Source organism: Nanorana parkeri, unplaced genomic scaffold (assembly GCF_000935625.1).
Source record: "Nanorana parkeri isolate BGI_ZX_2015 unplaced genomic scaffold, ASM93562v1 scaffold1591, whole genome shotgun sequence".
Lineage (NCBI taxonomy): Eukaryota > Metazoa > Chordata > Amphibia > Anura > Dicroglossidae > Nanorana > Nanorana parkeri.
Window position 1 is genome coordinate 94,472 of NW_017307859.1, and position 15,645 is coordinate 110,116.

The 15,645-nt window shown below is 43.0% G+C and overlaps 1 protein-coding gene across 1 annotated transcript in view; it reads right to left on the reverse strand.

Moving 5' to 3' along the window:
* Positions 1 to 15,645, reverse strand: part of LOC108798945 (A disintegrin and metalloproteinase with thrombospondin motifs 2-like) — a gene marked incomplete at its 3' end in the record, with an annotated part of 345,605 nt that overhangs the window by 90,660 nt on the left and 239,300 nt on the right. The window lies entirely within an intron of this gene.

Sequence of the window (15,645 nt, forward strand, 5' to 3'; positions counted from 1 at the left end):
AGATGTAAGGCACAATCCCCAAATCACACTGCACCTGTAAAACCTTATGCCCAAACAGGGCCGGATTCCCCACAAGGCCACTGAAGCCTGTCCTCGGGCAGCAGGGAGCAGAAGGGCAGCAGCGGTGTGGAATCCCCAGGTGGTAAGTTGTTTTCTACATTTAGCCCTGCTTTGGGAAAGCAGGACTAAATGTAGTGTGAGTGAAGCCGACCCTGCCACTCCGTGTAAACAGTGAGAGGGGAGAGCAGTGCTGTGCTAGAACTCCTGTGTTGGAGGTGACGGGATCAATAAAGAGAACATGTCACCTCCAAATGCTATCACAAAGGGACTTGTTAACTCCTGTGTGATAGCGATAAAGTTAAGTGAACAAATATTGATGGGCTTCATGTAGGAAGACGCGTGAAGGAGAGCTCCCGACACAGATCCTGCAACTGATCCTCCCAGGCCTCTTCTGATCCGGCTCCCAAACTATCGTGATAAGGCGCGCATTCTACACAAAGCCAGGGAAATGAGCAAATTGTCATTGGCAGGATCGAAGGTTGTGTTGTTCCCTGAATTCTCACAAGAGGCCCAGATGTGTCGGGCCAAGCTCCAAGATGTTAAGAAGAGGCTACAGAAGCTGCACCTCTCCTATTCAATGCTCTACCCTGCAAGGCTCCACATTGTGCCGGATGGCGAGACCCATTTCTTTGATACACCTCCTCAGGCCTCCACCTGGTTGGATCAGTACCACAAACACCGTTCTGATGCATCCTGAAGACGTTCAAGGTTTGTGCTGCAATTCGCAATTCTGTGGTGGCCTTAGAGGTTTGTGTATGGCACACTCCTGGTTGCTCCTGCTTAGGAGCTTTCCGAGGCTTTCCTATTTTTGGGGCCCTTTCTTCAATCCTTTTTTTTTTGTGTTTGGGTGCTCTCTATAACCACTGTCATTAGCAAGACTCATGGCGTGGTTTTGCCTCTTCCACTCTTCAAGTTGTGGCCCTGTGGTTGTTGCTACATTGGAAGCTGCCTGGAGTCATGTACCCCAAAGATTTCCCTGTGAGGACTGTTTGGTTCATCTGATGGTGTTTTTGTTTTGTTTTTTTCTTTTCAGTTTTTTTCTTGTTTTTTTTTTCTACCACAGGACTGTGCCTGGATCTTCTCGAACACCTCTCCATAGTGTTGGGACTGGGACACTGGACTTTGACAATTACTGTTGAGTATCTCTCTTGTGCCTTATACATGCCACAGCGAGTGTTTAAATTAGCCTCCTGGAATGCCCGAGGCCTGGGGGCAGTCACTAGATGTCGCTCCATACTTGATTTACATTGCTCAGAGTAAGTCCTCGGTTGTCTGTCTGCAGGAGACACATACTATCCCAGAAACATGCCTTATATTAGATAGGCGAGCCTACCAGGCCACTTATCACTCTTCTTATTCCTCATATTCGCGTGGTGTTTCCATACTTATACATAGGGATGTTCCGTTCTCCTGCATACAGGCACAGAGGGACAGTGCAGGACGTTATATTTTTCTCCACTGCCGTCTATTGGATATTGAATGCATCATTGCTAACTTCTATATCCCTCCCACCGTTCTCCAGCAGTGCTCTTAAGGATTTCGCTAAATTCCTAAGTGATAAGCTCTCTATCCCTGTTTATTGCCGTTGGTGACTTCAACAACTGTATGGACTCTTATGAGGACAGGTTTCCTAGAGCTGGCTCTGCTGACTCTTCGCTCACCACTCCTTTTAAGAAGCTGTGCACTGAACTAGGCCTTCTCGATCTTTGGTGAATGCTCCACCCTCTAGAGTTTCAGTATACTTGCTACTCTAGCACGCACAATACGTTATCTCGGATTGACTACGCTCTGGGTACATCCGAAATGCTCCCGTTTGTCAGATCAGGTGATATTCAGCCCAGATGTTTATCTGATCATTCTATGCTACTCCTGGGCCTGTCCATGGGCCGACACTCCTTTTCAGTTAATTGGAGGCTGCACCCCTTCTTTCTGTCTCTGATGACAGACCGAGCACTGCTGGAGAATGACATTTCCCTCCTTCTGTCAGTCAATGTCCCTTCAGCCTCTCCTGGGGTGGTGTGGGATACCTTGAAGGCATACCTGAGAGGCCTGTTTATAAAGAACGTTAGTTTTATTAAATCCTCCTCTAGACAGGCAGAGATGGAGGCCCGTCAATCGGTGGCGACGTGTGAGGCAGGGTATGTGGGAGACACCTCTGAGGGTACTCTCCGGGCCTGGAAGTAGGCAGGGATACAGTTGGAGAACTTACTTAAGCAGAAATCCCAACACAAATTATTCTAAACGGGTGTACTGGGCGGAGGGCGATGCCACAGGTAAATTGCTAGCTCAGATTGCCTGTGCCCAACAAGACACTGCATACATTGGTGCTATTACTGATCCTAATGGTGCTGTTTCACGGGACCCCGACACAATCGCAGACACATTTAGCAATTTCTATAAATCCCTGTATTCCTCCCAGGTGCATTATACGGAGGCCAACTTACTGTCCTTTCTCCAGGTTATTAATATGCTAATCTTATCTGAGACTTATAGCACTGACTTGGAGACACCTATTACCGCGGAGGAGCTGGAGAAGGCACTCTGTGCCTTCCCTAATGGGAAAGCACCTGGCCTGGATGGCCTCCCAGTGGAGGTTTACAAGCAGTATCTGCATTCCCTTCTCCCTACCCTGCTTCTGACATTTAATGACGCTTTCTCCAAGTGTACACTCCCGCCCACTATGTATGAAGCTACCGTTATAGTACTCCCTAAAAAACATAAAGATCCTCTCCTACCAGAATCGTACCGACCGATCTCTCTCCTTAATACAGACATAAAGATTTTAGCTAAAGTACTTGCCAATAGACTCTCCTCTCAAATTTCTTCCATAATACATCCATACCAGTCCGGCTTTATGCCTCAAAAGTCTACTGCTGTGAATGTTCGCAGGGTGTTTTTGAATATGCAAACTCCGATTGATAACTCTGGTAACAGAGCCCTATTGGCATTAGATGTGGCCAAGGCCTTTGACAGTGTGGAATGGCGCTGCCTTTGGGCCGTCCTATCTGCCTTTGGACCTCGTTTCTGCAAGTGGATTCGCCTTCTCTATTGCCAACCAGTGGCAAAGATCAAAATCAATGACAGCTTCTCTTCCTCGTTCCCTTTATATCGTGGCACCAGACAGGGCTGTCCATTGTCACCATTATTGTTTGCCTTGGCTATAGAACCCCTAGCTGCCCTTATCCGGCAGGCTGCGGATGTAGTTGGATTTAAGCGGGGTACTCAAGAAGAGAAAATAGCTCGGTATGCCGATGACACCCTTCTATTTTTAGCAGATACGGGTCCTTCCTTGCATAATGCCATGTGACATCTATCGGAGTTCGCACAATATTTGGGTCTGGCCGTAAACTGGGATAAGTCCACTCTACTCCCCCTTGATCCAATGCCTGCTCCACTGCCACCAGAGCTTTCCTTTATTCCCACCTCCTTCTCCATTTTGTACCTAGGGATTCGCATTACTTCATTAATGGATTATCTCCCTTTTAATTTAACACCGCTCCTCCAAAAATTTAGAACGCAGCGTAAGGCTTGGCTTAAACTCCCTTTGTGGATTGCGGGACGGGTGAACCTAATAAAAATGGTTTGGATGCCACAACTACTATCTATTTTACATAATTCCCCAATGTGGCTGTTCAGAAGTCTTTTTGACCAAATAAATACTACTTTTCGCAAACTTATTTGGAGACAAACAGGCCAGACTGCGACTGGAAGTGTTGCACAGGCCTAAACTCTCCGGTGGCCTTGCCCTTCCCAACCCCTGGTGGTACTTCATAGCAGGGGCGGACTGACCATTCGGGCACCCAGGCGCAGCCCGAGGGCCCGTGGCCGTGACAGGGCCCGTGACAGCTGTCACCCTCTTTGGGTTACTGACTGTCCTGCAATGCCGTCTTCCACTCGTCCTTCGTGTTAAGTCCCGGCACGACGGCTCACTGAGGAATGCAGCGTGCAGGCAGAGCTGCCTGTCAGTGAGAGGAGCTTAGCACACAGCTACCTCTCACTGATGCTCACGGCTTTGGCAGATAGAGCACGTGTGTGAATACCAGGGGGGCCCGGCAGAGGACATTCGACAGCTCTAGAGCAGCATCCACGATTCTCCAGCTTTTTACAAATTTTTCCAAAGAAGGAGAAAAGGAGAGCAAAATCCTACAAATTATGCTTCTTTTGCATCTTGTCACTTTGATATTAAGGACGTCACATGTGAATAAGGCTAAATTGGTTGAACATTTACTTCCCAGACAGCATCAGATGCAATCTGTTAGCGAATTGCCAAACTATTGTGAACAGTGCAGGCAGAAACAGTAGGAAAGAGATTTTGGGCTTTTTGTAATAACATTACTGATTCACATAAATCACGGCCTGATTTCCATTGACTTCTTTCTGATCTCTTTGTTCTGTGTGCTACAACCTTCTGACCTCTGCGTTCTGTGCATTACTACCTTCTGACCTCAGCGTTCTGTGCGTTACTACCTTCTGACCTCAGCGTTCTGTGCGTTACTACCTTCTGAACTCTGCGTTCTGTGAGTTACTACCTTCTTACCTCTGCGTTCTGTGTGTTACTACCTTCTGAACTCTGCGTTCTGTGCGTTACTACCTTCTTACCTCTGCGTTCTGTGTGTTACTACCTTCTGAACTCTGCGTTCTGTGCGTTACTACCTTCTAAACTCTGCATTCTCTACAATACTACCTTCTGACCTCTGCGTTCTGTGCGTTATTTGCTGCTGAGCTTTGCTTTCCTTATTATTGAACTCTGCGCTATTTAATGCTGCATATTTGCCACTCATAGCATTTCTTACTACTTACATTGGTTCTATCCTTGGGACTGTCATGCAATAGTTCTGGTCTGATGTCTGTCCTGCATTGGCTCTGGTCTGATGTCTGTCCTGCATTGGCTCTGGTCTGATGTCTGTCATGCATTGGCTCTGGTCTGATGTCTGGCATGCATTGGTGCTGGTCTGAGGTCTGTGTGCAGTGGTTCTGGTCATGGGCGCACTGGAGCAGGGGGGTGGTATCTGCGCTATTTAATGCTGCATATTTGCCACTCATAGCATTTCTTACTACTTACATTGGTTCTATCCTTGGGACTGTCATGCAATAGTTCTGGTCTGATGTCTGTCCTGCATTGGCTCTGGTCTGATGCCTGTCCTGCATTGGCTCTGGTCTGATGTCTGTCCTGCATTGGCTCTGGTCTTTTTCTCAAAGGGACAGGTGACATTTAAAAAAAAAACAATGCAGACTAATGATTTTAGCCCAATTTCTTTATGATTATGAAGAACTTTAATTTAAGACTGTCTTAGAACAATAAAACATTTGTATTTGCTTCCACACGCCTGTCGTGAAACTACAAATCCTATAATGCATGCACCTCTGAGATCATTTAACCTATTCATGTTAGCAGGAGAGAAATGTAACTATTACTGCAGTGTACTGGAAGTGTGTACTATGGATCATTTAACCTGGTACACACTTCCAGTACACTGCAGTAATAGAGTTACAAGTATCCCCTGCTAACATGAATAGGTTAAATGATCCATAATACAACTACATGTTATGTACTATGGATTATGATTTAACCTATTCATGTTAGCGGGGAGAATTGTAACTCTATTGCTGTAGTATAGTGGAGGTGTGTACTGCATATACGGTACACACTGCAGCAATAGATTTACAATTTTCCTCGACTAACATGAATGGGTTAAATGATCCATAGTACAATTACATGTTATGTACTATTATGTACTAGGGATCATTTAATCCATTCATATTAACAGGGGATAATAGTAAATCTATTGCTGCAGTGTGTACGCTATATGTAGTAATAATAGAGTACACACTGCAGACAATAATTTACTATTTTCCCCTGCTAATACAATAAATCGTTCTAATGAGGGACCCCAGGCTCGGTGAGTGGCAACGCATGTGCGGAAGGTTCTTATGTGAAGCTGACCTACTGGCAGTACCCGGATGCGACGTCAGAGGTATGAGCGATCGATGAGTTCTCAGTGTCGACAGAACAGGACCAGCGCCGACAGAGAGCTCCTCCCACCGGACCAGGGCCGACTCGCCGCTGCTCTACCAGTTAAGTTTAAAAAAAAAAATCATAGCGCAAGCTTCGGCGCTATGTATCGGGGCATTTTGAAAAGTACAAGTATACAAGATGCCCTGCATCGGGCCCGATTCCGATGCTAGCATCGGTATCGGGACATCCCTATGCAATATGTACACAAACCCTCACTCCGGTCCTAGATTATTCAGTTATCCTGTCCATTCTCCTGCTAATTATCTTGCTATTTAGGATAATTGGCACAATGAGGATAATGAGGCTCCTCCCCATTCAGAAACTAATGATAGTAAGATATATTTTTACTATCATCAGTTTCTAAATGAATGGGAAGCCTCTGTATGGGATGAGTGCATCCCATTCATTGAGTGCTGGGGCTGCAGAAAAATTGAGGACTTTGTGTCCTCAATTTCAAAAGAGAAAAGTCAGGGGTCTGTTTAGACCCCAGATATTTTACCGCAGCCCCCAACAGTATAAACAATAAATAATAATTAAAAAAATTAAAAATGCAAAAAAAATTAAATTAAAAATAAATTTAAAAAAATATTTAAAAAATAAAAAATGTGTAAAAAAAAATGAATAAAAAAAAGCACAACCCCTCCCCCCCCCCACACACATAACATACACGTGCACCATATTGTGGTGTATGCCATGCACATGCGCTGCAGTGCGTTGTTACAACGCATCGCAGTGAATTATTTTTCAAATTTGCAAATATTTGTTATTTATTAACTCAATGCAGTTTTATCTTTTAGATTTAGTCAGAAAATATTTTTTTTTGTGCACTGATACTGATTTTAGTGTGCTTTATCAATTGAATTGTGTATTTTTATCGGTTTAATATTAATTTGAGAAACATTTGCCCAATTATCGCAGGGCCTACAAATTTAGTATCACCATCTTTTTTTTTTATTCTACCGGGCCTGCGCTTTCAGAAAATATATGGTTTGGGGGGTCTTTTACAAACGCTAGCAACGCAGCAGTTGAAAATCAAATCAATGGGAAAAATTGCACAAATGGCTTGGCCAGCTTTATTGAAAAATGTTCCGGAGGGCTTGGCAGCGAAAGGGTTAATATAGTACTTTATCTATTTGAGGGGTTTGACCCGGTGAAGTATCTAGAGAGTGATTTCTATGTCAAGACTTATTCCAGTTTCCCTACTGTAAAATTAATAGGTCAGGTGTGGAATGCGCCTAAAAATTTGCTGCGGGTGTCTGGCCCCACGGGCTACACTCCCTTATGGAGGAATGGCAACCTACCTGAACTGCTTCCACTGAAGGGGTTTCACTCCGGCGTAGAGCAGGTATTTATACTGTTAAACAGCTATACCAGGAGGGTGCTCTCCGCTCTTTCCACTGCCTTCAGACTGAATATAATTTACATAAAAACTGCTATTTTGGGTACCTCCGGGTGTGTCATGCACTTCGTTCACAGTTCCCTCAGGGGGCTCCAAGTTTCTCCCCTACACCCATTTTTGACACTTTGCTTTCCTCTGTACAAACTAAGGGGTTGATTTTTTTTTTTGTATATTCCCAGTTTATGGTCAGATCTGCATCTCAATGCTTCTTGCCATGTAGAAAGGGATGGGAGGATGATTTGGGCTCTCTTGCTGATTGACATATGGGATGAGGTCCTGGAAAATGTTTCCCAGGTGTCCCTCTCAGCCACTCACAGGCTGACACAATTTTTTGTAGTCCACAGGATATACTGCACTCCGGAGTTCCTTTTTAGGATAGGATGCTGTGATGACCCGTTCTGTCCTAAGTGCAGATTCCACCAAGGATCCCTGTTCCACCTGCTGTGGCGCTGCCCTAAGCTAGTGCGCTACTGGCTAGAGGTCGTCTGCACCCTCAATTCTGTTCTTAATGTCCAGCTGGTTCCCTCCCCCAGATGTGCCTTTTGGGTGTCTTTGATGATCCAAACTTTGAATCCCCTTTATTGTTGGCTCTCAGACGAGCACTCTTTACCGCCACACGCCCTATTGTACGTAAGTGGATCTCACCGTCCCCTCCTACAATCTCTGACTGGATGGTGGAGCTGGATAGAATTATAGAATTTGAACGCGTTACCTACCAAGCAAGGGGTTCAGAGCACCGTTTCTATTCAATTTGGTCTGAATGGTTGTCTTTCCGCCCCGCTGTGTTGTCTACCCGATTCACCATTTACACGCTGCTGGCAATATATACACTCATCTCTCTCAATGACAGTATCAGCCTGAATGTGTTGGGTGGCCCATCGGCACCCCGATAGCCTTCTTTTATACCTGGTTCAGTGAGAAATAGTAAGGAACGAGGAGTTGGGTATATCCATGTGGTAGGGGTTAACTGCTATTAAGTTAAAAAAAAAAAATTCTATGTTCATGTTTTTCTTTTTGTTTTTTATGTGTTTTTTTTCTCTCTAAATGTTTTACCGATATATGTATATCTGTTTGATTCCCATGCTTATTTCTGCTGTAATATGGAACTGTAAGACAATGTTTCCTTCATGCACTATTTCATGGATGTTTAAAAAGGTAAATGTCAATAAAAACTATCTGATTTAAAAAGAAAATGGTGATAAAAAAAAAATATATATATACATTTTAAAAAAATAAGGAAGAAATAATAAATAAAATTAAAAGGTGATTAAACATTAAAAAATAAGAGAAAAATTATTAAAAAATAATAGGAACATAATTATAACAAAATAAACAATAATAGGATAAAAAATTATTTAAAAATTTAAAGAAGTAAACGATAAGATAAAGAAAAAAGTAAAGACATAAATAAAAAAAGTAAAAAGAAACAATAAAAAAAGTACAATTGCATTGCAGAACCTGCCCTTGGGGCAGCAGGAAGAGTAAATCTGGCCATGTGCCCAAAACTGGCAACCAAGGAAGCAGGGATATAGGACATGAACCTTATAAAACTTAGCAAAGATATGAACAGATGACCAAGTGGCTGCTTTACAAACTAGAGAAACAAGAACCTTATCACAAAAAGCCCAGAATGCTCTACCTGCTCTTGTAGAATGGGCCTGTACCAATGGTCTGACAATTCCACCTGGAAATGGTCACAGAGGAGGAGGTCTGAACCTTGTGAGAACCATACGTAAAAACAAAATGGGAGTCTGTCTTATGAAAAGATGCTGGCACATCCAAATAAACTCTGACAGCACAAACAAAATCTAAACAGTGTAATGCTGTTCAAATTTGTGAACCAGCTTGGGGCTGAAAGAAGGCCTCCTCATTCAAATGAAAAGCTGACATATCCTTAGGCAGAAAAGAAGCACCACCTTGTCCCTATGCAAAACCCAAAAAGGAGACTTGCGGGATAAGGACGGTAATTAAGAAACCCTATGTGCAGAGGTAATGGCAGAGAGACTGACAAAGATCCACACCATGGGAAAAAAAGCCTTCCAGGCACGATATTAAATCCTTCAGGAAGTAGCCTTGTGTGCCTCGAGCATGGTAGAGATCACTGACTCCACCACCTAGTTTCTCAGCATGTGTCTCTCAACAGCCGGGCCGTTAAAGCCATTGACTGTAAAACAGAATTTAAGATAGGTTCCTGAGACAGAAGGTCTGGGTCCAGGTGGCAAGCATCAGGGACAAGCCGTATCTGCATGCCAAGACCTGCAAGGCCAGTCTAGGGCCAGCATAATGACTGAAATCTCTTCACCTCTAGCCTGCAAAGCAGACTGGACAAGAGCTTCAGGAGCAAATGCATAAATAAGACTGTACTGATCATATGATGCTAACAGGGTATCCATTGCAACTGCCCATGAATCCCTTATCAAGGCCACAAATCAGCCCACCTTGTGACTGAAATGAGATGCCAGAAAGTCCACATCTGGAGTCCCCCTGTCAGGGACCAGATCTGAACCCAGGACCTCTGCTGTAGCTGGCAGTGGTTCTACCTGCTGAGCCACCTTAGATAGCTCCTTGCCTGATCCCCTGTGTTATCCTCAGTTAAACCTAGTTTCTGCAGAACTCTGAACTCCTTGCTCCTCCCTTGAACTTCCTATTTACGCCATGCCTCTGCACCTCCTGTTTGCCAGATTATTGTGCTCCTGCCTTTATCTTGCTTCCTGCTCTCTTTCTGCTCCCTCTGTGCTACAATCTGCTCATACTGCTACCCATGTACTGACCTTTGGCTGCTGATTCACTGACTACTCTCAATGTCTTCTGTACATACCTGATACCTTTGGCTCGTGACCTCGGCTTGTCCGCTGCTCCTCCACTACTATCGTCTGCTTGTGTACCAAACCTGGCCTGTTATACAACAAATTGCCTGCTGCTTCAGCTACTCTGAGCCTGATCCCAGATTGTGACACCCCCAATGGACAGAGATGGTGAACAACCTCCAGATGAAGGGCCCTCTCTCCCTGATCAGGAGTTTCACAACAGACAGGCCACACAGATTTCTACAGTGGAATTTCATTGACATATCTGAATTGTGATATATTCAGTGGTCGATGTGATTTCATTCTCACTGATTTACTGATTATTTTTTGTTTAAGGTTTGGGGATAAGAGTTAAATGTTGAAGTGCGGTGCACTTTTTGGCTCACTTCTTTGCCATATACATTACTTGGAGAATGTAATTAGGGAGTTTTTTCAGCTCCAGTATTGATTGGATTGTGATATATTTACACTTTTTTGTTACATTTAAAAGATTCTTACACTCACATATAATTTATACAACGAATTGTCATTGATATATCTGAATTGTATTGATATATTCAGTGGTCAATCTCATATACACTGATTACTGATTATTTGTTGCTTAGGGTTTGGGGATAAGGGTTAAAAGTTGAGGTGAGATAGTGTGGTGTATTTTTGATTATTGTTATGTATATATATATTTGCTCTTTAAGGTTTGGAAGAAAGGGCTCTCTTCAGTTTGTTCAGTTAAGATACTGTATGTAAATAAAAGATAGAAGCTGATTGGTTGTCATGCACAGCTACTCCAGATTTTCTGTGCTCCAGGTTTGATAAATCCCCCTCATGGTCTTTTGTCTGTGATTTGAGTGAGCACATGCTGCATTACAGACTCTGAGATCTGCCTGCCTAAGCAAACTGAGGATGATTCAATATATCCTCTGTGACAGATTCCTTGCGTTAATATTATAGAAAATGTAGAACCAAATTTATGTAAGCCTTGCAACAGTTTTCTTGCCTGTTCCAACATGTGCAACAAATGCAAGTGTCCTCGGTTGCTATGATGCTGTACATCTCAGCACCATAACAATAAATGTAAACACAATAGAATACTGACAGTATCTTAGCAACATAGGACACTATGCTGCCAACTGCACCTCATCAACCAGTGTCTGGGGAGAAGGCACACAACCCTATTACTACAAAATTACATTTGGCTTATCTACCTACATTTTTCTTATGTTATTTTGCATTATTTATTAATTAATTTGTTGCAACCATACCAACATATTAGAAATGTGTCGCAGGCAAGAACAACCTAAATGTTTTGCACGTTTTGGAACAGGCAAGAAAACTGTTGCAAGACTTACATGCATTTAACACTTCACTTTCTATAATAATTATTATTATAATAATGGTATAAATCAATTGCAAAGGCTAAATTGATTGCCCCCAGTGGATCTTTGCAAGCAAATCTCAGAGTCTGTAAAGCAGCATCTGTAATCAAGGACACTGTGCTATAGACAGCATAAGAGTAACCAAGCACACTGAGCAGCCAACAGCTGCAAAGTAACCAAGGATGCTGTGCAGCTGACAGTGTCAACACAACCAAAGATGCTGTGTGGCTTGGAAGATGAACATGTACGGTGAAGTGTCTGAGGTATGGACACTCCAGTCTGCCCCCACCATGCCTCCAAACGAATGTCCCTGTTTGTGACAGGCACATGAATTTGTCACATGCACTGACATTTGCTATGCACAAACACATCACAATTCTAAATGACATTGATGGTTTATGAAGCAACTAGGCTAGATTACAGTCTCCTGCATTAACCTTACATGTCTGATCTCATTTATTAGAAGCACATCTTGGTGACTGTAAAGCCAAATTAAGCAAGTTCCTTGTTGGATGTGGCTGTGTTATGACATCACCAGTGCCTCCCATTGTAGGTAATGTGTACATGGAGGTGGTAGAGAATGAGCCTTGAACTCTTTGAGAATAACATCAAGTCATTAGTTCAGGTATGTGGATGATATGTGGGTCAACATTAGAAACATTAATGAACACAAACTAAGCAATTAAAAACATTAGGTTTACACGGGAAGAGGCACAAAATAACAAATTACCCTTCTTGGACTCTGTTACATATGAACTAGGAGGGTGGGGGTGACTTGGATATTAAAATCTACAAGAAACCTACCCACACAGACCAACATCTGTGTTTTGACTCCCAGCACCCATTGGAACTCAAATTGGGGGTTATTAGAACTCTGTAACATCGGACTGAGTCTAGAAACAATGAACACAGACATCTCTGGAGTGCTTTCAAAGTTTGTGGCTACTGAGACAGGGCTTTCATTAAAACATCCACCAGGTCAAGCCTGGTCAGCAAAACAACCATTCAGCAAATGAATGGCCTGAAATAGGAGGGCACATTCTACGGGTCAAGAAATATTCCTACTCCTAAGGAAAACGGGCATGAAAGAGGCCATGTGTGTCAGTCTGGGACAACCATCCTTGAACAACTCTACCCAAGCGTTTTGACAACAATTCCCATCTTTAGCCATGTGAATTGAATTATTAAAACATATGCAGACATCCTGGCACCAATGATGGGATTATGTAACAAGAACAAAATTTATGGAGAACAAAGTGGCTCCACAACTTCCAACAACCTCCTATCCTGTTCTTGGACAATTAAAAACTGCCTGGAAACATTCTTTGGTAATTTGATTAAGGTGTTGGTGCTTCCTCTGTGAATATACAGTAAATAATGGGGTATGGTCTGACACTCATTAGAACTGATGAAACGGCATGGATAAGCTATTACTATCTTCAATATTACAGAACAAGGCCACTTAAATGTGACTATTTTTACTACCATTACTACAAGCCAAACCCTTGTTTCATAGTTTAACATTTTTAACATTTGAAGTTAGTCACATAGGTTTAATCTTCAGCCTTTTAAACTTATTGACCCTAGGAATTTTGCAGACAATATTTCTTCCCAGTCTAAATTTTGGAGAGGATTCCTCAGCACTGGAAAATGATTTTAGTCTTTCCAGGTTGTTGTTGTTGTTGTTGTTTATAACTTATATAAGCTGAAAAGAAAATATAGTAATTACTGTCCAGATTTTTCTTTAACCCCTTCATGACTGAGGCCTTTTTTTCATTTTTTTTGTACCCATGTTATATTCCACATTTTAGGCCTGAAAATTACTTAAAACCCCCCAACATTATATATTTTCTGAATGCCAAGACCCTATAGAATAAATTTGGAATAAGCTCTGCAAATTTATGGTCACTGCTCCCATATTTTTCCTTTATATGAATATTTGTAATAAGCTCCGCATTGTTGAAGAATAACAGGTCAGACAGAGCATCCTCATACGGCTTCAATAAACTGTCCAATAAAATCACACAGTTTATAATCACCTGCCCATTTACCGTTCAAGCAGTGTATTAAACCATTCATTTTCACGGCAGTTTTTTTAACCAGAATGTCAACCCGGGTATGTTAACCTAGCATATTCTTTTTTATTATTATTATTATAATTGTTTACATTTTTGTGTCCAAATTTTGTTTTAGCCCCTTCCACACCCATCAATAGCAATTTAAAAAAAAAAAAAGAAGGTTTTAAAGCTGTTTTCTACTCACTTCAGTCTGCGGTAAAATGACCCTCGCTGGCTCATCTTCTGGAGAAAACATCAGTGACCTAGCATAGAAGTCTCTTCCTGTTCCTATTGTAAGGTTACAGTGCTAGTTTTCTAGAGCCTGAGCAAAAGCTGCCAATGGACAGTCAATGGGAAGTGCTCACATTACCTAGACAGCGATATGTGCACCCAAGCTGCTGTGAGGTAGAAAAAAAGACTATGGACCCATCATCACATGACCATAAATGTAGGTATTTTGGGCTTATAAATTATTATATATATATTTTTTAATGTAATACAGTGATTGGTTTGAGGGGGGTGGGAGGTATTGTGTGTATGTGGGTGGAGGTACCTGGCTAGAGCAGGGCTCTAATATTCTTATAGTTCTCTAAAAATATCTAATATCCATTTCTTTATAGCAGAAGTACAGTATTCCCATTAAACATAAAATAACTAAAAGTGAATGTTCTTCTACAGGGCAGTCATCAGAAATGTTGGGGCCCCTTACACAGTTTTGGGCCCCCAGCTCACCTACAAACACTGCTACCTACAAACCTCAGGAGCGGTGCAATAATTTTTGCCTACACAGGCAAAGATGCATTTTTTGCCCTCCCCCCAGCTTCCTCAGACGGCTGCCTAAACACTGCACTTGTAGTCCATTAACTCTGCCCCCATCTATTTTACTACCTCGGAACGGGCATGGACAGGAGTAGGGATGCTCCAATACTATTTTTTTCTAGGCCGATACAGGAACAATACATTTCCTCAAGTACTCGCCCATACCAATTACCAATACCTTTTTTTTGTGTCATGTGATAGTTTTTCTAAAACAATACAGACTAATGATTTTAGGACAGTGGTGGAGCGCCAGGGACCAGCCACAGATGAAACTGTTGAGACCCTGGTAGTTCTGCCACTGAAAAATAATACCATCAGCTGTAGAGGACTACAAATCTCAGCAATACATTACACAACGATGCAGAATACCATCAGCTATAAAGGACTACAAATCCCAGCATTACAGTATACAGCAATACAAAATATGAATATGTATTTGCTACATACTCTTTGCTACCGCTCTGCTCCAGGGTGCCGGCCTGATGGCTCCGGCAGAGGGTCTCAGGAGGGGCAGATGCGGAGGGTTTCATTGGGGGCAGATGCGGAGGGTCTCAGCGGGGGCAGATGTGGAAGGTCTCAGTGGGGGCAGATGTGGAGGATTGCAGCAGGGGCAGATGTGGAGGATTGCAGCAGGGCAGATCTGACAGATAGCAGCAGGCAGGGGCAGATGTGTCAGATCAGTGTAGAGTATAGAGCAGCATTCAAGGCTTGTTCACACAACTTCAAGTGCGTTCCAGCACGGTTAGCTGCTGAAATGCACTGGATCGCATCCTGGCCGATATAGGTAACACTGACTCTGCTGGAGTGACACCGAACAGGTAACACTGACTCTGCTGGAGTGACGACACACAGGTGACACTGACTCTGCTGGGGTGACAACACACAGTTGACACTGACTCTGCTGGGGTGACACTGCACACATGTTAAACTGACCCTGCTGGAGTGACACCAAACAGGTAACACTGACTTTTCTGGGATGACACCACACAAGTAATACTGACTTTGCTGGGGTGACAACGCACAGGTAACAGTGACAGTTCTGGAATGACACTGCATCCACCAAAACAACATTTTAAAAGTCCCCACCTAATGGCTCCTCCTGCCCCCCCAACAG